This window comes from Lissotriton vulgaris, chromosome 9 (genome assembly GCF_964263255.1).
Source record: "Lissotriton vulgaris chromosome 9, aLisVul1.2, whole genome shotgun sequence".
Taxonomy (NCBI): domain Eukaryota; kingdom Metazoa; phylum Chordata; class Amphibia; order Caudata; family Salamandridae; genus Lissotriton; species Lissotriton vulgaris.
The window spans coordinates 938,541,584-938,568,678 of record NC_141697.1 but is presented as its reverse complement, the minus strand read 5'-3'; the positions used below and the strand labels follow the sequence as shown (position 1 = coordinate 938,568,678).

Here is a 27,095-nt window from a genome sequence, read left to right as displayed (position 1 = left end):
CAGCCTGTTGATGTATAGCCCAAATTCTGCTTGTCTGCTTGGGATAAAAAGACTATGGATATGCAGCCATTGGGAGTTTTTTTGTTGCCTTTTGAAGTTTCATATGTTTCTCCTGTGTGTGTTTTAGCATCCTATTTCATCTCTCGCCCGCTTGTGGTTGCGGTTGGCTTGTCTCCGTATCTTCTTGCTTAATTAGATTAATTTACACCGTGGCTTGGCAGCACACCCTTTCTTTGAATTCTGGCTGTTGATTAGGTTTTGAGCCTAGCAATAGGCAGTACTGCTCTGGGACCAGATTTGACCTTTTCGCTGGTGTATTCCTTTCAGCATAGTCGCTGTTGAGTGCAGGCCAATTGTTTTTCCAGGCTGTCAGGCGAGGTGAGTTGATTTTATTCCATTTCAGTCGGCTTAGGAGCGTATGCATTTCCTCCCCGTTAGGTGCAACCATGGGGGTAGTGTGCTTAAGAGTAACTGTTTGCAGAGAAATAGCTGTGATCAATGGGAGGTGGTCGCTGGTTTGCTGTACTTAGCTCTTGAAATTCCACCTCCTGTTCTTGGAGGCAGTGGCTCACAAAAATATGATCCAAATTTGATTTGGGTTTTCCCTGGCAATCTCTAGCAATGACAATATTTGAAACTTGTACCTCTTGTGCAAACCTTAGACTGTAGATGTTTAAAAATGTATTGAGCAAGTTGCCAGCGTGGTCCCTAGGTCAGGAGTAATCTGTTTCTGATCCCAAGTTGTGAGTGTTGTAGTCGCCGACCATTATTATCCTGAAGTTTGGGTAATTGCTGAGCAGTACTTCCAGTGTGTCGACCAGTTCCCTCATCTTGCCTTATCTTGAACTGTCTTTGCAGTCAAAATAAATGTTCAAGAGTAGGATTGTTATGGGGAACCCTTTCAGTTTTAGGCCTTGCAAGTGTAGTGCTTGGGCCATGTCCGTACTTCATGGGGATTTGACTGATGTTCTGGAGATATCCAAGTCTACATATATAGATAGGCCCCCTGATGGCCTTCCAAATGCATTGTGCCTTTTTGCTGGGTGTTGGAATTCCTCGAATCCTGGTATGACCAGGGGGCAAGTAGCCAGGTTTCTTGGAGACACAGCAGGTCCCCATTCTGTAAAAATTCAATGGTGTCCCTATTCAGTAGCGTGGTTTTCAGCCCGAACACGTTGCATAAGATTATTTTTATGATCTTCTACGTTCCACTTGCAGGCCCGTTGAGTCTCTTTGAGCTAGGAGCAGTTTGATCCCTGACCTGGTAGGGTTGTTGCTGTTCCCTCCTGGTCGTAAGTGTACAACTCTACTTTATCCCCTTCAGTGATTTTATACCCTGTTGCAGCACAGGTAGATGAGAAATGTATTCTCAGGTTTGAGAATGATGTAGGACAGGCGACTTCGGTAGTGCCTCTTAGAATGGACTTTCGCTGTGCGCTGTGTTTTCCTGTTGCTGTATCTGCCTGTTAGCATGTGTGGGGTTTTCCCTCTTTGGGTTTGTATGCTTTAATCTCCCATTTTGCGAATTGAGCCTTGTCTGTCATGATCATTTGGGCTATCGTGCTGGTTTTCCATGTTGTTATTGGCGATTCTCTTGTTCTGTTGCTGTTCAGAGCCTTGAATTGTGCAGTGTATGTGTTCACAATCTGGATGCACTGTGTCCGTTTTTATCTAATCTGCTCCTTAGTCTCCCTCCCAGTTGTTTCCTGCACGGAATCTCTCCCCTCTTCTTCCATTTAAATTCCTCTTGCTTCAAAACCTACAGGAGTAAGTCTGAGAAGTTTACCTGCAGCATGAACTTCACATTTATTAGACAACACTCAATACAAGCGTGGATAAAGCTGTCTAACTTATTTTTAGGTTGAGGACCGAAGGCTGCGCTTGCGCAGTCTCCGGGAGGAGATTTAATGATTTTGAGTATGGGTGCTTGAACCCGCCTCTCTCCTCCATTGGCTGACTTCCTAAACGGAGGCCTGCCATTGGAGGAGAGGGGCGTCACTCCTGCCAAGCCCCGTCTCTTTCGGATTCGGGGGCGTGTTTTTTTGTGTTCTTTCGACTGTGACGTCATCCGTCACTCAGAACGCCAAAACACGCCCCTGATTCCGAAATTTTAGGACTTTTGCGGCCGCCATTTTTTTTGGGGTGGTGTTGTTGAATTATTAGAAAACGAACTGGCTGATATTATTGTTCAGATACACTCATTTACCCAATTTATTGAAGCAAATAGTTAAGATGCAATCATGTTTGGGTGTTAAAAGGTACTCTTGCCACTTCAAAGGAAAATTAAATCGTTCTATAGTGGCAGCTATTTTCAATGGCTATTTTGTGACCGTGCCCCCATTGTCCTTTAACTATGTCTCTGCCTACATTCTCGCATGTAGCTTTTCTGGTTGACAATTCGTCAGTTGCTAGTGCCATGGGTCCGAGCGTGCATTGTGAGGTAAACACTCCTGACACAGCTGCATGCCGGTTCTTGCAGTCCACAGCAAACACCGGCTAAACCCGGAAGCGGAATAAGATGGCAAAATAGAACTACATGTCCCAAAAGAGTGCCACGCTTAACGTGCCTGTGCATTGCGAGTCGACTGGTGGGATGGGAAAGGCCGTTACATCTGTCAACGGCTATACTAGGCATGAAAAGGCAAAGAGGCGCTTCCGTGTTGGTCGGACAGAGAATCAAAACAAAGTCCTGCCAGAGGGCGATGAGCTGGTGAGGGTGCCCCACCTGGGGTGTCACTAGGCATGGCCCAGCCGGGACCCAAGAGGAAAGACTGGTGCATCTTTTCGTGCAGTTGCCCGGATCCCAAATGCCAGGCGCGGCTCTTCTTCCCGGCTGCCCAAGGCTCAGCAAGCATCGAGTGCACTGAGTGCGGTCGCCGGCATGAGCAGAGGCAGCTTAGCGGAGTTGAAGACACCGATCCAGACGTGGTACTGCACAACCTTCTCCGCAACGCGCTCCTGGGTGTTAACGGTGCTGTCCGATCTCGAGGCAGCGGCGGGAGCAACAACAGCAATGAACCTGTAAAAGTACTGGGCCTGAGCAACTACCACTGCAAGATCCTATCTCCGATCCTGGCGCGCTATGGCATGGATAAGGCCACCGGCAAGGCAAAGCCGCTGAGCAACATGGGCCAGCGGCATGCGCAGACCCGGGGATTACTCTGCCACCTTCGAGCCCGGCTTGGTGTCCCCTGAGCAGTGCATGGGCAAGGACGGGCAGCTGAACAAGCCAATCTGTATTGCATGGAGCAGCTCTGGTCGCAACCACTACATCCCTCTGGTGGGGGTCAAGGGCACAGCGTTGCCCTGTCTTCCTGCCAAGCTCCAGCCCAAGGCATGGGGGATGCCGCAGGAGCTGATCAGCACATACATCCACCTGGAGGATAACGGCAGCTGCGTCATCGGTGGCGTCTGGGGCCTGCAAGATAAGCATCTCTTGTGGCTGATGGCTGCCATGGAAGAGGTGTTCATGGACAAGTATGGCGTCCACTCCAGCCTGGTGTCCGACGTGCACCATTACTTTTACCGCCGCACTGGCGTGATCGGAGCCAGGCCTGAAGATGTGACCATGGCCGCCAAGAAGGCAGTGGAGGAGAGCAGACTGCACCGATGCCTGGTGTGTGGAGCCCTGTCAGAGCTGCACGTGGCTCCCGAGTGGTTGTCGCCTGGGGGGAAGCTTTACAACCTGGCCAAGAGTACACACGGGCAACTAAGGTCCGACAAGACCTATAGCTTCCCTCTTAACAACATTGTTTGCTCCTACGACGTGGACAGTGACGTGCTGGTGCCGGACTTCAGCCAGAGTAACCTGACCGCCTGCAACTGGTGCCATGCCACCTATGTGCACCGTGTCCAGGCCGACGCCTCGATATGCTTCCTAACGAGGACAGAACTAACACCAGGTCCGCAGGAGGCAAGTGTGGCTGCGGGTTCAAGCACTATTGGGATGTGAACGAGTATGACAACCTACCAGAGGCCTTCTCCATCAACTTGGACTGGAATGGAAGAACGGTGCGGGAGACAGTCTACTGGCTCCAGTATGAGACCGACGTGACATTGGTCACCAACTTCATTGAACGTTGCTATTCAAACACTTTCCTGGCGAATTTGGGAGTGAGATTATGGTTCAAAAAGTTGTTAATACGATACTGCACCATACTGGCAAAAAGAATCCAGATGACTACACTCCTGTCAACATTGATGGTGCTCAAGCTCCCCACATCACAGATCCAGGGCATGGGGCAGAGAATTCCCTTCCAACACAAAACATCGTCACTAGTCAAAAAGGAAAAACTTTGCATAAAGAAGAATTGACTATGAGCAAAACTGAAAGAGCAATTCAGCAAAATATTGCAGAACAGGCTTCGCTGATGAAGAAACGAAAAACTGATTCTTTGAAGCAAGAGCAGAAAGCACCACCTCGGTCAGCTTCACCTAGTTTGATGCGAGATGAATCCTCTTCTGCTCTCGCGACTCCTACGAAGGCTCTCTACTCCCCAACTGCTACTAAAGAAAAGAAAAAAAGAATGACAACTAATGATGGCCGACAGGCTATGCTTACTCTTAAATCGTCTACCACGTTTTGTGAGTTACAGGAAGAAATTACAAAAGAATTCGATATTCCCTCATATCTGCTGTGTATACGCTATGGTTTCCCACCCAAAGAGCTTTTGCCTCCCAAGAACGGTATGGAAAATGAGCCTGTTCCTCTACAGCATGGCGATAGGATCACAATTGAGATCCTTAAGGGTAAAAGGGAACAACCTATCCAGCCCTCTTCTGCTCACACAGTAAAGCATGACGATGTTGCAGCGACACACACTATATCTAAGGAACTTCAAGAACAGATTGACAAGGAGATGTATTTGTTATGCCTTCTTGCAACACTGATGGGTAAGACCGACATTATTTGAATAAGTAAACGAAGTGTTTACGTTCTTCACTTGCCCTGTTATGTAACCTGATTATGCTATTTGGTACTGTGTTGCCACAAGGCCACTTTATTTCATGAAAGCGAAACCCCTAATTTGAGGTTGTGACCTCGTTTATCAATAGTGCAAACGTGATGTTGTGTACTCATTAAATCGAGGAACTTAACGTGTTTCACAGCTTGACCTTGCACTGCCAGCGCCCATTGCTTTCACTATTGTCAATCCAATCCATTCTTCAAACTCTACCAAGAATGCTTTTGCATCTGTGCGTAGTCCTATTTGGATGGGTTTAGGGACATGATTGGTCTGTGTTTGTGGGGCTCTGGGTGTGGGTGTGTGGGGCTCTGGGTGTGGGTGTGTGTGTGGGGCTCTGGGTGTGTGTGTGTGGGGCTCTGGGTGTGTGTGTGTGGGGCTCTGGGTGTGTGTGTGTGGGGCTCTGGGTGTGTGTGTGTGGGGCTCTGGGTGTGTGTGTGTGGGGCTCTGGGTGTGTGTGTGTGGGGCTCTGGGTGTGTGTGTGTGTGGGGCTCTGGGCGTGTGTGTGTGTGGGGCTCTGGGCGTGTGTGTGTGGGGCTCTGGGCGTGTGTGTGTGGGGCTCTGGGCGTGTGTGTGTGGGGCTCTGGGCGTGTGTGTGTGGGGCTCTGGGCGTGTGTGTGTGGGGCTCTGGGCGTGTGTGTGTGGGGCTCTGGGCGTGTGTGTGTGGGGCTCTGGGCGTGTGTGTGTGGGGCTCTGGGCGTGTGTGTGTGGGGCTCTGGGCGTGTGTGTGTGGGGCTCTGGGCGTGTGTGTGTGTGGGGCTCTGGGCGTGTGTGTGTGTGGGGCTCTGGGCGTGTGGGTTTGTGTTACTATCCTTGTGGGGACTTGGGTGTGATAACACACTCACGCTGTGGGGACTTGATTGCACTGTGGGGACCTGAACCCAGGTCCCCACAAGGTAATGTCCTTTAAATGATAAAAAATGGCTTCAGGAACATCTGTGTCAATTTTTACAACTTTTAAAAAAATTGTCTTGTGGGGACCTGTGTTTCAGAAAGTGTGTTTATATTTTTGCTCCCTCTGCCCCCATAGACAGGAGGCGGTACTGCAGTCTTAAACACACTTTGCATTTAAACACACTTTGTTCACCAGGAACACAAGTTAGCAGCAGAAAGCACAGATATTTCAAAGGAAAAGCTGCAAAACCCGGGGTTAAAACATTTTTTTCATGCAAAGTAACATTTTCCCCATTTAATAAAGTAAAACTTTATTTACATGAAAGTTTTGCATTCAGACTATTTGAGTTTAAAAATATTGTTACAAGCAATTTGGATACGATTTGAATCCCAGATTACATCACTATTCTGGTATGATCCTCAGCTGCAATTAAAGAATGATGGTGCATTAAAACATGATACAATATAAACTGATCTGATCGTTTATTACAAATTTGATTACATATTAATATGCACTTTGGAATACGTTCTTAAGATGATGGCTAGATGAGTGAGTGCCTAGAGTTGCATTGTGCTAACAGCTATGCTCTCTCAGATGCCGAACTGCAGTAATGTCATGCCCACAGCAATGGGAAGTTGAATTTTAACAGAAAAAGCATGTTCTTAGAACATTAGTGACATTCCTAAAAAATATATTCAAATATTGCCATAAGTTGAAATTACATTTAATTGAATTGCTTAATATTCAAACTGTTCCTATTGCTTTACAAATTAAATCAGCTTCATTCCCATAGAGGGGTGAAGAACAGTCATATAACAAGCATTGGCAAAGCCAACAGGTATCACCTACGAGACAGCTACTGGCTTTGACAGGGTTTTTTTGCCCTGCTGTACAGCAGCATGCCTGCTCTGCCTCATGGATGAAATGTAAATAAAAACATTTTTTAAAGCAATGTGATGCAACCAAAACAGACCACATAATGACATTTATTTTTATTGCTGGCAGTAGGGTGGGGGCGTGTGAGGGGTCAACACTATCAACGGAGGGGGGGGGGGAAGAAAAATCATATACGCTGCCACTAGTGACCACAGTATATAAAGAAGTTTTCAGAGCCTCCTTGGCCTTATTCAATTATAAAATGCAGACTCTGATATATATTAACCATAGTGAAGTAGGTGCAGAGGCACAGAGTCCTAGTTCACCCTAATTAGTGGGTATGTTTTAAAAGCCAAAAAAGGGGAGGTGTATAGGAGACCAAATCCCTAGCTTGCGTTTGGGCTCACTGTGCCCTTTCTACTGCATTGGCACCCACACGTATTACTGTTGGACATAGTGCTTCAGCTAAGGTGCAAAGTTCTGCTGTAAAATGGGCACCCTCATGTTGATGTCCACTTCAATTTGCCCTTCCTGTGCATTTAAATATAGTTTACCTTCCAAGATGATACTAGTTTAACTACAACATACTGCTGTAGCATAGGCTGTGCTCAACCACCTGCCTTATGAGTGAGAAGGTCTTCAAGTCGGAAGGGTGGAGAGGATGTGGCGTTATGCTAGAGCTGCAAACTTCAAACTCATTTCTTGACGTTAGCTTGACATCCTGTGATTCTAGTCAAATCACTTAATTTCCCTGTGCCTAAAGAAATAGTACATGACTTAACTGGTGCTCATGTAAAGTGCTTCAAAGTGGAGTGACACAAGCACAGCACTAGTGGGAATGAGGCATTAGCAGAAGTATGTGAGAAGTGGCATCTGTTGCTTCACCATTTATTTATAAAGTTGTATATTTATTTATTTAAGCAATGTGTAGAGCGCGCAAATACCTGTGGGTGTCTTGGCGCTGTAGACGGGAGAGGCAGTAGTGAAGTGGTGTGCTGCTCATTGCTATTTATTAGCTTCCTGAAAGCTGGCAGCGATGGACAGGATTTAATTTGCTGAGGGAGGGTGTTCCACAGTCTGGCCGTGGCAACAGTCAATCGTTTTGTCTCCCCAGGAGGCCTTGTTTGTGCGTGGGATCATGATGAGATGGCGGTTGAGGATGGTAGGTTTCTGCTAGGTAAGTGAGCGCAAAAGGCTTTCTTTAGAAAGTCCGGACCTGTGTTAAGAATGGCCTTGAAGACCATGCATAGGGCCTTGAATTTTATGCGACTTGTGATTGGAAGCCAGTGCAAGTTTTGCACCACCAAGGAGATGGATTTGTACTTGGGGCACCTGTAATTAACCTCGCAGCGGCATTCTGTACCATCTGTAGTTAGTTAGTTAGTGATCTTTTTCTGGACATTCAGGAGCAGGCCATTGCAATAATCAATTTTGGACATAACAAGGGTGCTAATCAGGGTTTTTCCTGAGCTTGGTGGAAGGAAGGGTAGCAGTTTCTCGATCATTCTAAGAGTGTAGAAGGAGGACGAGACAATTGCATTGGCATGAGCTGAGAAAGTTAGTTTATCATCAAACATGACGCCCAAGTTTCTTACTTTCGGTACAGGAGAGGGGGGGGGATGGAGGGCCCAGGGCAGAAGGCCACCAAGTGGGGGACCATGTTGGCTGTAGATTGCCAAAGATCATAATCTACGTTTTTTCTGAGTTTACCTTTAGGCAGTTTTTGGCCATCCAGGAACTGATGACGAGGATACCAAATTGAAAACTGGCCGCCATTGCTCCTCCATCGTTAATTCCGAGCACCAGCTGTTTGTCATCAGCGTAAGATGGCAACCCCATCCCATGGGATTTGAAGACCTTGGCCAGGTCCGACACATAGATATTAAACAGTGGCGAACTCAAGGATGAACCTTGTGGCACACCACATGGGAGCGTAAAAGATGGAAAGTTATATTCGCCGAGACTCACTAGCTGAGTGCGGTTGGCCAAGAACGACTCCAGTAAATCTTTGGCTTTGAGTTTAATGCCCATATTTGAGACACAGTCATTCAGGGTGACGTGATCAACCGTGTCGAGAGCTGCTGACAAATTCAGCAATTTCAGAACCTTGGTCTCGGGTGGCTCTAATCTCGTCTGCAGCTTTGATAAGGGCGGTTTCTGTGCCGTGGCCTTTCCTGAAGCCAAACTGTGTTTCATCCAGGAGATTGTTTATTATTTTTTCAAAGGTTTTTGCTTGAAAGGGGAGGCTTGTGATGGGTCTGTAATTTTTTGTATCTGGTGGGTCGAGATGCTGTTTCTTCCGCAGAGGTTTGATGGTTGCCTTTTTCCAGGTAGCTGGGTAGATACCAGTGTTGAACATGGCATTACAGATGTCTGTGAGTTTAGGGGATAGTTAGTCGGGAAAAAAGTTTTGATACCGAGGCTGGGCAAGGATCTGTAGGGGAACCTGATTTGATGGTGAGAATGAAGTCTTAGATTTCTGTGGATGAAACTTGTTTGAATTGCGAAAGGTATGGAGACTTGCTGCAGTTGTCAGTTGGGGTTGGCAAATCATTTTTTGGTTGTGAAACCTGCAGTCCAACAGTGCCTGAACAGCCATGTAGGTATCCTGGAGAGCCTTGGGCCATTGAAAAGAAGCAGAAGAGGCAGTGCTTTTGGAAGGCATAGCTTGAGCAGCCTTCAGCCCTAGAAAGCAAAGTATGAAAGAAAAGCAAGTTGGGTCTAATTGGCCCATTAAAAATACATACCAAGACTGCCAATTAACTGCAAGGGCTGGGATCAGCAGTCTCTAAGCAGACTGATGGAAAGAGCAAATCCTAGCTGGTCACATGACTACCTTCTCCTGCCACTAAATGTTTTGGCCTAGAAAGGTCTGCAACCAGCACCCTTCTCCAGTGCCATAGACATATAGAGTCCATTGATCACCTATATGTACAACTACCATATCTGAATACTATATCTTTGATTATGAAATACTCGCCAGAACAGCTGCACCATTTTATTATTACAGCTTCACCAGCTCTGAAATCATTATAATCTCCCTAAAAAAAAATCAAGGGATTCCTAACTCTCACCATTTCTCTACTAAATGTGCGCGAAACTTATAGAATGTACAGTATTGCCCTATTAATGCTAGAAATATCACCAGACATTCCTAGAACTTCACCAACTCAACTTGATTATCAGCCTGGCTTTAGACTATCCGATAGCTAATCAAACCTGAGTCACTACCTTCTCCCTTCCAACATTTTACCACATTAGCCCACAGAATTACTCCCTCAAACTCACCAACAGAACTAAAGGTAGAGTGCATGTCTCACTCGCTATCCATAAGAGTAATATTCAAATTCTCAAGCTTACTATCTGTGACAAACTCTTTTGAACCCTTGGAAAGACCTTCCCAACCTTTCCATCAAAATACGAACTTGCTCTTACCCACCTAGTCCTGCACAATACTTATTTGAAGACTTCTCTCTTAATCAACTTATTCCTCACTTCCAGTCACCTGCTATCCATAGAGGATTCAACTTCAGGCCACAGACCAAATGATCCCATCCTTCAAAGAGTTATTTGGCAAATGCCATCTCAATAGCCTAGAAATAGCAATCACTGCATTGCTTTAAACCAAAGGCCATTGTTTGACATCATAGTTCACCATGTACATAATATCACCCCTGCCATTTGGTATGACCATCGCACTATCTTTGACAACTATTTTCTTCAATATAGTCCTCCAGGTACCAGCACAATCACTAATAAACAACCCACCTCCTATTTCTGCTCCAAGAAAGAAATCAAGTCAGATTGATTCAAATACATTCTGGAGAAAAGTTTCTCGCCAGTCATCGCCACTAATTCCCTTCAATTCATCAAGAACCCCATAGACTCCACAATTTCCCTTACTGCTGATTCATGTTCCGCCGCCTAAAGGAATCTAAAAGTAATATACACAATATGTAGTACTCAAAGTGCTGGAACTGCTAAAAAAGAAAATCCATTAACGGGAATCCGTCTGTTTTCCTGCACTTCCCTCAAACATGCCAGAACCACTTATATAACCAGCTTCAAAACCAAACATGAATTTTATTTGGGCAAATCTAAAATGCATCGACCTGTCCCTGAGAGATGTCGTTAAAATGTTTAAGGAAGTGTCCTTACCTTCAAATGTAAAAATGGTTTGGCTGCCTTTCATCAGCAGCTCATAATGCAAAAGTATGCCCCAGCCAGGCCCTTGCATTTCATCAACTTCAACCTCCTCCATACTCCCAAATCCAATTGCAGTTTACAGGAGACAGTTGCTTCTCAGTTGTAATGCCCCTCCTGTGGAATAGCCTTCTCAATTATGGATGGCAATCAGGCAATGCCGCCCTATGGACTTGCCTGACAATTTGGTATATGAGCCTGTTTTATGGCAAGCTGGGCTCGTTTTTACTGTTGATTTCCCTGATATCACAGCAAGCATTGGCTGCAGCAAACACAAATGCATGCAGTCTCCCATATTTCGCCAAATACCCAAACAGCATGTCTTTGCAAGTTCAGACTGGCCTGATTTGCAAGTGTGGGGGTTATCTGGTTCACTGATAGAGGACACTTGTATTTTTGTACCCAGACCAATTTTTCGTTCCGGTCCAACCCTGGCTCAAGACCACAAAGTCTACAAACCCTGCATTATTTAAATTGTTTCCCACCAATCAGACTCTGCAAAAGTCTGCTAACAAAGCCATAGCTCTCCATTAGGCTTAGAGCCACATTCCTAGCAAACAGCATCTTTTGACCTGGTTCCAGTAAATTGGACAGAGCAAGGCATTGCTTTAAAGCGCTCCCTGGTTTGTTCTCTACCGGGGATCATGGTAGGCCCTAGGTCCAAATCCTGTTCTTCTACCTGAACAGCACCAAGCACCTGCAGGGTAATGCGGCCTCTTGTCAAGCTACAGTTTGAACATATCTCTTGGGCCATTAAAACCTAAGCCCTCAGTTTACCACATTAAGACCCTTCTTGAAGACTTCACTACAAAACTATGCAGACATCCATGGACGAATGAATGCACATACATATGTAACCAAATCCTAAACACCCTGGTACTCCATGTAGATCGACATCAATCAGCATTTATTAACAAGAAAAATTGGTTGAAAATCTGGCCTTTCAATTAACTCACTCTGCTAAAATCCACACATTCGCATCAATAGTAATAAATATGCAGCAAACAAAAGTAGAATGCTCTTCAAGGCAATTAACCATTTCACCAAACCCCGACCAGGCAGATAAATACCACATTCAATAGACAAGTGCAATGCTATCATCCTCTTTTTCACTGAGAAATGTGTAAATATTTGACAGCACGTGGATTATACTTCAACAAAATGCTTTTGGAAAGTCCCCTTTGCCTCCCTATGCAAAGCAGCCCGCCCTAAAATCATACTAACATTTCGGCCCTTACTGTGTCTGTGACCTTTCATATTTGACCCTGTTGCCTCTGGCACGATTTGTGCTACATATATACAAACATACAGACATACATACATACAAGTATACATACATGGACACATGCATACCAACAAATGCATACATACATACATCCATATAAACAAACATACGTGCATATAGTTATCAAGTAATTCTACATTCAGCTCTCATCTCATCTGCTTTTGTCACTGTGATGCCGTAATACTATATCTGTCAGGGTAAAAATAAAACTACAAGTTTCAGAATGTGAAAAATAAAACAATACAATGCTGAGAAACGATGCCAGCACCACATAAAAAATATTCACAAACTTCTAGCTATAAAATTTTAAATGGGGGTAAAAGCCCACACATATACAGACTAGTTCAAGTTTCAAAAATTCTTTCTCACTAATACGGATAGACAAAATATTATTCTAAATGCGATTCGAAATTACACTTATTGCATTTACTAGGAATGTGAATATAATTTAGCGATTTGATTTTTAATTTTATTCTTAAATGTACCTTAGATTAACAAATGGATTTTCACAATAGATTCCAAAGTAAAAATATCAAGGCTCAAATGCACGCTTTCAAGAACCAGGGAATGAAAGTTCCTGTGCCTCTGTCCCTGTCATTTCTGCCAACTAGAGAACATGCAGAGAATGTGTGAATCATTCATGACTGAGGACGAGAGGCGCGTCCTTCTTCTGAAGGGCCCCATCCTTCGTGGTAGCCCTCCCCCACAGGCAGGTTGATATAGAGGCCAGAGCCTCCTCTGCCTGCCTTTGTCCTGACTACGGCCGTGGATGAGGTGTGAATGGGCGCGCTCCCAAGTTCAGCATAACAAAGGGCTGAGAGCTGGAGGCTCTCAGCTTTATTCCGACCTGGCCAGTTCACACCCTGATTATGGACGTGCACAGCAGCAGCAAGACATCCCGGGGCAACCCTGCATCCCAGACTGTAGTCTGGAGGAGTGGATTCAATGGGCAAACCATAAAAGCTGACGCTGAAAAACGAACATTTGAAACGCATCACTTTAACTTCCCAATTTTGCATTATGTGAAAGTATACTTCGGAGATCAACACAAGGATATCAAGTGCATCTTTTTATAAGACTATGGCAAGACTGTCTCATGACAAGAAATATCTTTCTCAGGTTAGGACCTTTTTGGCTTCTTGTAAAATGCTGCTAACATCATTTTTATTTTACACTAGCTAATTTAAAATTGAAAAATAATTGGGGACCCTAATAAATTGTGACAGGAAAGTTTAGATTGCTAACACTTTTGCTCCTGAAAACATGGGTTCTATTCGTGCATTCAGCACAAGACAACAATATTTTGCGCAGTCTCTTTATCTCCCTTCCTGACTGTTCTACTCTCCAAGTCCCTATCACATAAAATCATTCTTTAAACACCTTAACACTATTTCTGGAATTATATGTCCGAGCTTCAGCAAATGCAAAATAATTATGTGGCAACATGATAAGGGGAGAGGAAAGTATAAGGAGATTGGCGGTGGTGTTATTATTAGCAAATCTACTGACTTTGGAGCTGGGAAACCATGTTAGAGGTCTCTTGGTATCGGCTCAGCTTCTTATGATTCTGGGCAAATAACCTAACCTCCCTGTGCGAACGTGACTTTGTGTAATAGAATTGGTGCTCAAACAAAGCATTTAAATGCTTTTGGGTAGAGTTTGCGCTATATGCAACTACAAATTTAAAAAAAGCAACAGAACTTTTTTCTGATTAGTTGCATTCAAACCCTGGAAAAAACATGAGGAGTCCCGAGAAGGAGATAAGGGAAGGTTGACATGGAAAGACATATGTGGGAAAAGTAAGACAGCACAAACCAAGCATTAGCAAAGCCAATAGGTCTTACCTATGCAAGAGTGATTGGATTTGCCTATGTATTTTAACCATGTTGTACACAAGCGTGGCTGCTGTTTATCATGGCTAAAAGTTAGTGATATAGAAAGAGTGGACTGAAGGGTCGTAGAGTGGAATGGTTAACAGTGGAGTAGAGGGTTGTGGCATAGTGTCATGAATTGGAGCAGCAGAGTGGAGTCACAGAGTGGTGTACACTAGAGGCGTAGCGTAGAGTGAGGTGGTCTGGAATGCATAGGTATAGAATGTTGCAGGGTATAGTGGCATAGAGTGCAGAGGCATGGTTTTCAGTAGAGTGTTGAACAGTAGAATGCAGTGGTGCATGGTGGAGTGGTGCAGGGTGGAGTGTTGCAGAGTACAATATAGGGCTGTAGAGTGCAGTGGCATAGAGTGCAGTAGCGTAGAGTCGAGTGTTGCAGAGTGCAGTGGCATAGAGTGGAGTAAAATAGAGTGACCGTGTCTGACTGATGCGTCTACTGTAGGGGCTTGTGTTTGACCACATGGTCACAGGTTCAAATCCTTGCAGGTCTATTCAGACTTTCATCCTTAGGTCGATAAAATGAGTACCATTGAGTTGGGTAACAATAAACATCTGTTATTCAGCACCAAGAGGCCCTTCTGGGTGAATGTGCGCTTTACAAATATACATTACGTTATGTTAGAATTGAGTGGTGTATAGTGCATTGGCCTAAAATGCAGTAGTGTAGAATAGAGGCATAGAGTTCAGTGGAGTAGAGTGCGGTGGTGTAGAATGGTGGAGAATGCAGTGGCAAAGAATGTTGAGTAGAGTGGTGAATAGTGCAGTGGCATTGAGCACAGTGGCGCATAGCCGAGTGGTGCAGAGGAGTGTGGAGGGGCCTCGAATGCAGTGACATATAGTGCAGTGGTGTAGACTTCACCAGTTTATAATTTAGCGGCATACAATGCAGTGTCATGCAATGCAGTGGCATAGATTAGACTGATGCATAGAAGCATCTATTGGTGCATGGAGGAGTGGACCAATGTGGCATGGAGTGCAATGGCATAGAGTGCAGTGGTGTAGATTAGAGTGACATAGATTAGAGTGGCAGAAAGTGCTGTGCAGTGTAGTGATGCAGAGTTCAGTGGTGCAGAATTCAGGGATGCAGAGAAGAGAAATGTAGAGTGCATTGGCAGTTGTGCAGTAGTGCAGAGTAGATTGTAGTTGAGTTTAGTGGCAGAGAGTGCAGTGTTGCAGAGTAGACTGCCGTAGAGTGCAATGGTGTAGAGTGTCTCAGAGTGCATTTGCATAGAGTGCAGTGACATAGAGTAGAGTGGCATAGAGTACAGTGGGACAGAGTAGAGTGCAGTGGTTTAGTCTACAGTGATGTAGAGTTCATTGGCATAGAATATAGTAGCATAGAGTTCAATGGTTTAGAGTAGAATGGCATAATGTGCAGTGGCAGAGTGGCAATGAGTGGAGTAAAGTGGCATAGCTTGCAGTGGTATAGAGTTCAGTGGCATAGAGTAGTTTTTTTGAGTAAAGTGAAGTGGCATAGAGTATAGTGGTGCAGAGTGGAGTAAAGTGGCATAGATTGCAGTGGCATATAGTCCAGTGGCGTAGAGTAGTTTGTTTCAGAATAGAGTGAAGTGACATTGAGTGAAGTGGTGCAGTGGCAGAGTGGCACTGAGTGGAGTAAAGAGGCATAGATTGCAGTGGTATAGAGTTCAGTGGCATAGAGTAGATTTATTTAGTAAAGTGAAGTGGCATAGAGTATAGTGGTGCAGAGTGGAGTTAAGTGGCATAGATTGCAGTGGCATAGAGTAGATTGTTTCAGAATAGAGTGAAGTGACATTGAGTGGAGTGGTGCAGGGTAGAAAGTCGTAGAGTGCAGTGGTGTAGAGTGGCATATAGTGCAGTGGCATAGAGTAGAGTGGCATAGAGGACAATGGGGTAGAATATAGTGCAGTGGTTTAGACTGCAGTGACATAGAGTGCATTGGCATAGAGTGCAGTGGGAAAGAGTGGAGTAGGGTGATGTAAAGTGCAGTGGCATAGAGTAAAGTGATGTCGACTAGATTGTTTCAGAGTAAAGTGAAGTGCCATAGAGTGTAGAGGCACAGAGTGAAGTTGAGTGGCGTATAGTGCAGTGGCATATCGGGCAGCGGGGTAGAGCAGATTGAAGATATATAGAGTGGAGTTGTGTAGGGTACGGTGCAGTGGCATAGAGTGCAGCAGCATAGAATTTACTGGAGTGCAATGCAACATCATACAATGCAGTAGCGTACATTAGAGTGGTGCATAGTAGAGTGCAGTGGTGCAGAGCAGAGTGTAATGTAGTGGTGAAGAGTAGAGTGGCAGAGAGTGCAGTTGCATAGAGTGGTGCAAAGTGCAGTGGCGTAGAGTGCAGTGGCATAAATTCCTGACATGCAAAGTAAAGTGTCATAGAGTTCATTGGCATAGAGTGCCGTAGTGCAGAGTAGTGTCATAGAGTGCAGTGGTGTAGAGTGGCGTACAGTGCATTGGCATAGAGTACAGTGGTGCAGCATGGAGTACATTGGCAAAGAGTGCAGTGGTGTAGAGTGCAATGGCTTTGAGTAGAGTGGCATAGTGGAGTGGCCTGGAGTAAAGTACTAGAGTGCAGTGGCATAGAATAGATTATTTCAGAGTAAAGTTGCGTAGAGTGAAGTGGTGCAGGGTAAAGTGCAGCAGCGTAAAGTGCAGTGGACTGGTGTAGAGTGCATAGAGCGTTGAGTTGAGTGTTACAGAGTAAAGTGCATTGGCATGAATTATATTAGCATTATGTGCAGTGGCACAGTGCATTATAGCAGAGTGGTGTAGAGTGGAGTGGCATAGAGTGGAGCTGTGAAGAGTAGATTGGAGTGAGCTAGACTGGAGTGGTGTAGAGGGCAGTGGTGAAGACTGCTGTGGTGTTGAGCAGAGTGGCGTTGAGTGCATCTGTATAGAGAACAGTTGTGCATAATAGTGTAGAGAGGCGTAGAGTGAAGTGGCATTGAGTGCAGTGGCATAAAGTGAAGGGGTGCAAAGTGGAGTAGAGTGCAGTGGCACAGAGTGCAGAGGCATGGAGTTGTGTAAAGTGGAGTGGTGCACAGTAAAGTGCATTGACATGGAGTGGTAAAGAACAGAATGGAGACTGCATGGTATGGTAGCGCCCTGCCATTACAGACAACAAAATTTCTATTGAAATGTCCATTACATTTTCACAGACATTTTACAAATAGAGCTAGGCAGTGCACAAACAATGTTGTTTGGAAATGCCATCACCTAGTGCATGGGTACTCACAAACTTTCTCTCAGGGGCCTAATTCGCAGTGTGGTTTGTGGCCGAGGGCTGCACCGGTGGGGGCGGGGTCAGTGAGAGAGGGGGCAGGGCTAGAGCCCAAAAAAAACCTGTTACCATGAGGTTGAACAAAGGCCCCTGCAGCGGACGTCTTTGTCCACTGACCCACCAGATCCAGCATACACACATATCTCTCTCTCCCTCTCCCTCTCTCTCTCTCTCTCTCTCTCTCTCTTCCTCTCTCTTCCTCTCCCTATCTTTCCCTCCCTCCCCCTCTCTCCCTCTCTCTGTCTCCCTCCCTCTGTCTCCCTCCCTCTCTCTGTCTTCCTCCCTCCCTGTCTCCCTCCCTCTGTCTGTCTCCCTCCCTCTCTCTGTCTCCCTCCCTCTCTCTGTCTCCCCCCACTCTCTGTCTCCCCCCACTCTCTGTCTCCCCCCACTCTCTGTCTCCCCCCACTCTCTGTCTCCCTCTCTCTCTGTCTCCCTCTCTCTGTCTCCCTCCCTCTCTCTGTCTGTCTCCCTCCCTCTCTGTCTCCCTCCCTCCCTTACTCTCTGTCTCCCTCCCTCTCTCTGTCTCCCTCCCTCTCTGCCTCCCCCCTCTCTGTCTCCCTCCCTCTGTCTCCCTCCCTCTCTCTGTCTCCCTCCCTCCCTCTGTCTCCCTCCCTCCCTCTGTCTCCCTCCCTCCCTCTGTCTCCCTCCCTCTCTCTGTCTCCCTCCCTCTCTCTGTCTCCCTCCCTCTGTCTCACTCCCTCCCTCCCTCTGTCTCCCTCCCTCTCTCTGTCTCCCTCCCTCTCTCTGTATCCCTCCCTCTCTCTGTCTCCCTCCCTCTCTCTGTCTCCCTCCCCCTCTCCCTCCCCCCCTCTCCCTCCCTCCCTCTCCCTCCCTCTGTCTCCCTCCCTCTCTCTCTGTCTCCCTCCCTCTCTCTGTCTCCCTCCCTCTCTCTGTCTCCCTCCCTCTCTGTCTCCCTCCCTCCCCGTCTCCCTCCCTCTCTGTCTCCCTCCCTGTCTCCCTCCCCGTCTCCCTCCCTCCATACCTCCCTCCCTCCATACCTCCCTCCCTGTCTCCCTCCCTCTGTTTCCCTCCCTCTCTGTTTCCCTCCCTGTTTCCCTCCCTCTCTGTTTCCCTCCCTCTCTGTTTCCCTCCCTCCCTCTCTGATTCCCTCCCTCTCCGTCTCCCTCCCTCTCCGTCTCCCTCCCTCTCGGTTTCCCTCCCTCTCTGTCTCCCTCCCTCTCTCTGTCTCCCTCCCTCTCTCTGTCTCCCTCCCTCTCTCTGTCTCCCTCCCTCTCTCTCTTTCTCTTCCTCCCTCCCTAGGGCACCCTCCCGCCCTCTGTTGCCCTCCCTCCCTCTGTCGCCCTTCCTCTCCCTCTGTCTCCCTCCCATGACACTCCCTCTCTCTCCCTCCCCTGACTCTCCCTCTCTCTCCCTCCATCACCTTCCCCTGACACTCCCTCTCTCTCCCTCCCCTGACACACTCTCTCCCTCCCCTGACACTCCCTCTCTCTCCCTCCCCTGACACTCCCTCTCTCTCCCTCCCCTGACACTCCCTCTCCGCCTCCATCGCCCTCCCCTGACTATCCCTCTCTCCCTCCCCTGACTCTCCCTCTCTCTCCCTCCATCGCCCTCCCCTGACACCCCCTCTCTCCCTCCATCGCCCTCCCCTGACACTCCCTCTCTCTCCCTCCCCTGACACTCCCTCTGTCTCTCCCTCTCTCTCCCTCCCCTGACACTCCCTCTCTCTCCCTCCCCTGAAACTCCCTCTCTCTCCCTACATCGCCCTCCCCTGACTGTCCCTCTCTCTCCCTCCCCTGACTCTCCCTCTCTCTCCCTCCATCGCCCTCCCCTGACACTCCCTCTCTCTCCCTCCATCGTTCTCCCCTGACACTCCCTCTCTCTCCCTCCCCTGACTCTCCCTCTCTCTCCCTCCATCGGCCTCCCCTGACACTCCCTCTCTCTCCCTCCCCTGACTTTCCCTCCCTCTTCCTCCCCTTTGCACACTGTTAAAAGTAGGTTGTGAAGGACAGCCCTGCCATCAGCCAGGGGCAAGCAAGCTTATGTATGTGACCACCAGAAACCTGTGTGCCAGGTCAAAGCCCTGAAGGAAATATATGTGTCACATACAGGCGTGCAACACCCATTGAGTTTAAAATCGCCCCCACCCCCTTGTCAGCCCGAGATGAGTCAGCTTGCCTGGCGCGCACAGCCGCGCCGGAGCATTTCACAGGTCTTTAAAGACCATTAACTTTTTAATGAGGCTTTGTTCTGTTTCACCTCTTCTGAGGCCCCTGCAGCTCCACTCTATGGCTGGAATCTCTCGGCCCCCAGAGAGCAGAGCCTCTCCGAGTCCAGGCTGCTGCAGCCGGTGGTGTTTACTGACACTCGAGATTTTTTTTTTTTAAACTGGTACATGTCTGTAAGGTCCGCGGGCCTCCAAGGAAGGCTTGCCGGGCCGCGGGCGGCCCGCGGGCCGTACTATGAGTACCCCTGACCTAGTGTATTGATTTGTTTTGGTCATATTAAAGTATTTGTTTCCAAAACACTTTAGAATTAACATAAAATGTCCTTCATTTGTATGTAGTTAATTCTGCAATAGTCAGTAATACTTGCAACTTTAGTTTAAATGTTGTTGTGTGCTAGAAAAAAACTTTCTTACATCTAGTATCCAGCATGATTGTCACATAAATCCTACGACTTTTATGTCAGAAAAAGAAAAGTAAACACCAAGCTCCCTCGTAAGACAGAGAATGAAATTTGACCTCTGTCTTTGAATGCAGCGCAAATGTGACAAGATAAGACTAGATCTGCTGTAAGTTTGCCTAGACATTCTCTGATGGCATGTTTTTCAGAAGATGTTCATTAGCAATTGTTTGATTTGCCGTATGATGGCCAAAGATTGTTCAGCAAGTTTGGACTTGCATCTACCATCTTTGTGGGACCTGGATATCCCTATAATCAGATCGCTGTCTCTGTGGGGGCCTGGCATCCCTATAATCACACACTCTCTCTGTGGGGAAATGGGCCTCCCTATAATCCCACACTATCTCTGTGGGACCTTGGCATCAATATAATCACACACTATCTTTGTGGGGACTTAAGCATGGCTATCATCATGCACCATCTCTACAAGGTCTTCAACATGTCATTCAAAAAAGATTATCCAAACACAGGCTTGAATTTGACAGTCATCACACTAATTCTCCAGAGGTCTATAATAATTAATTCTATGAGGATGTGACATCCTTCTAATCCTCACTATCACTATGGGAACCTGAGTTTCACTATAATCACACAATATCTCTACAGGACCTACGCATGAATATAATGACACACTATCTGTGCTGAGATCTGGCCATCATTATAAAAACGTAGTATCTCTGCAGGGACTTGAGTTTAACTATTTTAATACAGTGTCTCTACGAGGACTTGAATACGACTAGCACAACACTCTCTATGTGAGGACTTGAACCAGCCTATAATCACACACCATCTCTGTGGGCATTTGAACATAATTATAATCACATACTACCTCTCGGGGTACTTGATCATGAATATAACCCCACACGATCTCTAGTGGGACCTGAGAGTAACTTTACTTAATGGTATATTTGTGTGGACTTAGTGTACTAACACACTATTTCTACCTGGAATTTAACATGACTATCATAATACTCTATTTCATAGGGGTCTTGGACATGACTAATATCAAACAATTTATCTGTGGGGACCTTTGCATGACTTTAAGTCACTATCTCTTAGAGACGTTGAACATGACTATAATAACACACTAAAATGGGGGGCAAACAGCATCATTCTCAAGACATACTATCACACATGGATCCAATGTAACTATCATCACACACAATGTATGCAATAACTGTAATATTACAATAATCACACACTATCTCTGCAGGTACTTGAACATCAATATAATCATACACTATGTCTACAAGGCCAGGAGAATGAGAATAATTAAATGCCATAAAGTGGCTGTACATTGTAATTGCAAGCCATTAATGCCTTAACAACAAAGCAAATAGAAAATATGTAGTAACGCTCATTTTGTACCCACTCTTTTTTGCGAGACCTTAAACCCATTTTGCAGTTCAGAAAAGCTCTATCTTTACCACTTTTGCAGTCCATGGGTGAGTGAGCTGTTTGACAGTGTTGGGTGACTGCCACCAAAAACTAAGTGGTCTGGTAAGCCTTAGTAACCCACTACGTCCAGCCTTTCTCCGGATTTATTTGGAGAGAAATTGTTCTGAGCTTGCCTGTCCTATCTTGCCACACCTGGTTCTTAGTGGATATTGTGAATAGCTGTTTTTTGATGGCCCAAGTAGTTGGGCAGCTGTTCTAGGCTGACCATTCCTTCTTTTACGTAGCCTTTTGCATTCTCTCGGTCAACTACCTGATTCACTTTGTGAACATTTCTGTTGCATTCTGTGCTTTTTCTCTCTGCGCTATTGCCCCCGACCGATGAAGGGCCCAAGCTTGAACATTAGTTGGAGCTCTTACGCATAGTTTACTCTTCGCTGAGGGCTCTTGATTGTCTATAGTAATACCCTTATCATTGTGGTTCTTTTGCCAGGACATATGAACGGCAGTGTTGTGCACTTCTAATATGTGGTTGAAGTTCCCTCAGAACAAAGACGTTGGCACTATAAATACAGGGGCTATGACCCCATGAAAATAAAAAGACACTATGTGGGTCACGTACCCAATGACTGCTGTGTGCCAGGAGGAACCGCCGTTTGTGAATACCTTCTTGTGAAACTAACCTGCTGCCTGCTGGGTGGCTGAAGTGACTGCCTTTCTGCTAAGGGACCTTCCGTGCTAGCCAGCCTGTGCCCTGTTCTCTGCCCCAGTGTCTCCAGGGATGAGGTAGCGCTTGCCTCCCTGTTTGATAATAGCGCGTGGTAAGCGTTTTCCATTCTGTTGCCCAAGGAGTTGGCTCAATTTGTGCTAACCCCATACAGGAGCGCTTTTACCCTGCAGCATGGGCAGCACAGCTCCCTCATCTAGGGCCTGAACATTGAGAAGGAGGAGGTGAACGGAACAAAACGCTCTCCCTCTCGTATTGCTTGCCTTTGTTTATGTGGGCCAGCAGCTGGGGCTCTGCTACATGGCTGCGAGGCCATGCCCAAGCAGCATGGAATATCGGCCCGGGAGTTCCCTTGGATGTCAGAAGATGTGGCCCAGCCGCACCCGGAAGTGACCAGAGCCTCACGTGTCCATTCAGAGGCTTCCACACGGAGCCGATGTGAGACCCTAGGTGGCCGACATGAGCCCCTGGGTGCGGGCATTACTAAGGCAGGCAAGAGCCTCCCAGCTGCACCAGGCCGCTTGCAGCGAAACATGGAGATTCGTACCCATGCCACACTATGGAGCTGTACCGGAGGCATTTGGCTCCCCTTGGCTTCTGGCCCCGTTGTGAATGGTGGGGGCAGGTGGACCCATCACGCTAGATAGTGCGAGCACCCAGGGATAGTGTGCTCGCACCAACAAACAGACCTCCCACTGAGCTGATCTCCAGGAGTAAGATCCTTTGGTGTTTCCTTACCCCGCAGATCACCCCTGTACTTCCGTCATTCCCCTGCTTCCATGGAAACCGGTAGTGTTTCCCTGCAGAGAGTGCAGGCCAGTGGCCCTATCACGCTGGAGAGCACAAGCACCCATACTGTGCTCTCCCCCCGTTGTGCAGGCAGGAGATCTTTTGGCGTTTTCTTGCCCCGTAGGCCGTCTCTGTAATTCCTGGCATTTTCCCTGTTTCTACGGGAACCAGTGGAGCATTTTCATGTAGAAGGAGGCAGGGGATGTAGAGGGGATGTAGTTGGGTGTTAACAAAGCTGGAAGCAACTATCTTAAAAGATTGCCCTGTCAGACTGGTGACACCGGCTCAAGCGGAAACATGTTCAACTAATCGTTATTGTCTTGATTACACTAACTGTAATGTTAGGCCTTATGTTTTCAGTGTGGTGTTCACTTATAAGTATTTACTAAAGTTCACTAACATTGTTAATTATGACAATTATCCAATTGGCAAAAGTGACGTATGACTTTATGTGATGTCATGACAAAGTGCCTAGTGGCACAGTGATTTATGTGATTGTCGTCTAACTTTTTTAAAATAAATAATACAAAAGATATTTTTATGTAACCTTGTGTGGAGTCGCTTTTATGGTGTGCCTAAAGTGTCACTGTTGTGTGAGTGCGTTGTGCAAACGCTTTAGACATTGCCTCTGGGATAAGCCTGACTGCTCTGCCAGGGGTTGTCTTTGATGTGTTACTATCGTACCCTTACTAGACTGATGGGTTCTGCCCTACCATACCTGCATACCCTAGCCAACCAGAAACACCATGTCAACTGGAATACTAAAAATAAAATGATAATACGGTCCATTATTATCATTTCCTTTTTTCCATTGCCCTGCTTTAAAGCAGTGGGGCGACGCTCTTCCACCTTAGTGGAGCAGCTGCCACTGTTGAAGTGGCTACATTAGTTTGCTAAACCACTAGATTATGACTAGCGGTTTAAGTCTTCATAAAACCTATAATCACAGACATCACTGTGGAGACATACTATCTCTGTGGGGACTTTAACAAGTCTATAATCACACACTATCTCAGTGGGGTCATGGATATCGATATAATCAATCAAACACTACCTTTGTGGGGAATTGAACAAGACTGTCATCACACACTATTTCTGCGGGGACTGTGGCAACGCTATAATCACACACCAACTCTGTGAGGACCTGGATATTTCTATAATTGCACACTATCACTGTAGGGAGCTTGACATCTCTATAATTATAGACTATCTCTGTGGGGACCTAGCACCCCTATAATCACACACTATCTCTGTGGGGACCTGCCATCCCCATAAACACACACTATCTCTGTGGGGACCTGGGCATCACTATAACCAATCAAACGCTATATTTGAGTAATTGAACATAACTATCATCAAACATATCTTTATGGGGATATGCCATCCCTATAAACACACAGTATTTCTATGGGGACCTGTCATCCCCATAAACAGACACTATCTCTGTGGGGACCTGCCATCCATATAAACACACACTATCTCTGTGGGGACCCGGTTTCCCTGTAGTCACACACTATCTCTGTGAGGACCTGGGCATCCCTATAATCACACACTATCTCTGTGGGGACCTGGACATCACTATAATCACACACTATATCTGTGGGGACCTGGGCATCAATATAATCAATCAAGCGCTATCTTTTAGTAATTGAACATGAATTTCATCACACATATCTCTATGGGGACCTGGCATGTCTATAATTACACTCTACCTCTGTGGGGACGTGGGTTCAATATACTTTAACTTTGTGGGACTTGAATATGACTGTCATCACATACTATCTCTTCAGGGACATCAACATGTATACATAACAGACTGTCTTTAGAGGGACTGGAACTTTACATGTATCACACACTTTCTCTATAGGTCAATAATCACCATCTTAGTGGGCCTCCCTAATAATGCACTATCGCTTTGGGGACCTAAGCTTCAGTATAATCACAACATATCTCAACATCACTTGAACATGACTGTAACTACACACTACCTGAGCAGGCACCTAGGCATCATTATAATCACATACTACCTCTGCAGGAGCCTCGGCATGACTGTTATAACAGCAAGCACCTCAGCATCATTGTTATAACACTCTCTATGTGGGGCCCTGAACATGACTGTAATCACATACTATCTCTGCGGAGATGTACCATAACAATAATCATACACTATCTCTGAGGGGACTTGAACATGAATATAATCACACATTTTGTCAACGGGGTCTTGAGAGTGACTATAATTAAGCGCTATACGAATTCTGAATGAATATCAGAATGACTCATCGTACACTTTCTCTACAACACTTGAACAACACTATCATAATACTCTCTATGTGGGACTTTAATATGGTTATAATCACACACTATCTCTGTGGGGGTCCGGGCATTCCTTTAGTAACACACTATCTCAGTGGGGACTGGAACATGACTATTATCACACACTATCTCTGTGGGGACTGGAACATGACTATTATCACACACTATCTCTGTGGGGACTTGAACATTACTATGACCACACACTATCTCTGTGGGGACTTGAACATTACTATGATCACACACTATCTCTGCGGGGACTTGAACATTACTATGATCACACACTATCTCTGTGGGGACTTGAACATTACTATGATCACACACTATCTCTGTGGGGACTTGAACATTACTATGATCACACACTATCTCTGTGGGGACTTGAACTTGAATATGATCACACAATATCTCTGTGGGGACTTGAACATGGCTATAATACCACACTATCTCTGTGGAGACCTGGGCATTCCTATAATCACAAACTATCTCTGTGGTACCTGTGCATTACTGTAATGGTGTTATTTCTGCATGAACTGCAGCATGACTATCATCGTACACCAAAACCACAATATCTGTAGGGACTTGGGCATCAATCTAATCATGCAATATCTCTGTGGGGGCTTGAAAATTATCATCATCATGCACTTACTCTGTCAGCTCTAGAATATTATTATAATATCATGCCATCTCTTTGGGGACTATTAATGCACAGCCATACGTACATGGTGCCAATTGGTGAGGTTGATGAAAAACAACTAGGTGGTCAGATGGCAACTTGGTTTTGCCATCTGACCCCATTGCAGGATCTTAAGCCTCTAGATTAATTTAACTATGTGTAGTTTTCATATTCCTTAATGTTTGTGTGCACTCAGTAATAGGCTAAACATCCGTGAATCCCTGTCAATGCACTTTATATATATGATCATTTTCTACTGTAAAATGCATTATTAGACACATCTCTGTTCTAGGTGCACCTAAGACATAGTGACCTATTCAAATTTGACTAAAGTATCATGTTATGTATGTATGGCACTGAAAAATAGCATTTATCTATTAGATAATGAGTGTATTCAATCAGAAATGAGAATTATGGAGTAGGTCCCCACAAGGATGGTAACACATGTCCAAGTCCCCACAATGATGGTTCTGTGCGCGTGACTAAATAACAACATATTTGTAAAATTGAAGCAGGATCCTGTAATATGAATTTTTTCTTAACATTTTTCTGTTATTGGTATATTTTTAAAACATTGGGAAGGGTTAGTCCCCACAAGGCTGGTGAAAACACATAGTCCCCACAAGGATGGTAACACGTGTATGCGTGTGTGTGTGGGGCTCTGGGCGTGTATGTGTGGGGCTCTGGGCGTGTGTGTGGGGCTCTGGGCGTGTGTGTGTGGGGCTCTGGGCGTGTGTGTGCGGGGCTCTGGGTGTGTGTGTGCGGGGCTCTGGGTGTGTGTGTGCGGGGCTCTGGGTGTGTGTGTGCGGGGCTCTGGGTGTGTGTGTGGGGGGCTCTGGGTGTGTGTGTGTGGGGCTCTGGGTGTGTGTGGGGGGCAATGTAAATGACAATGCCATTTATTTAAGATTTTAAAAAAAATGACATGAGCAATGCTAATAGCTCTACCTTTAATAATGCCGAGACCATTGCATTGTAAATGCTTGTTTAATATATACATGAAGGCAGAGCCGACCATTGCTCAGATGGCGCCCTGGGTGTGGGCGGAGATTACTTAGCGCCCCTTGCTGATGGTTATGAATTAAATGAGGTAGCAGGGGTTTGGTCCCTTTTGTGGTCACAGGTTTTGTAGTGTGCCAGCAGGGGTCAGAAGGTGAAGGGAGGGCAAGAAAAGGGGCTAAA

At 46.1% G+C, this 27,095-nt stretch overlaps 1 protein-coding gene and 1 pseudogene across 1 annotated transcript in view; both read left to right on the top strand.

The window, feature by feature from the left end:
* TCTA (T cell leukemia translocation altered) overlaps positions 1-27,095 on the top strand; it is a 78,541-nt gene that overhangs the window by 41,489 nt on the left and 9,957 nt on the right. The window lies entirely within an intron of this gene.
* On the top strand, positions 3,140-4,913 carry LOC147692568 (deubiquitinating protein VCPIP1 pseudogene; annotated as a pseudogene).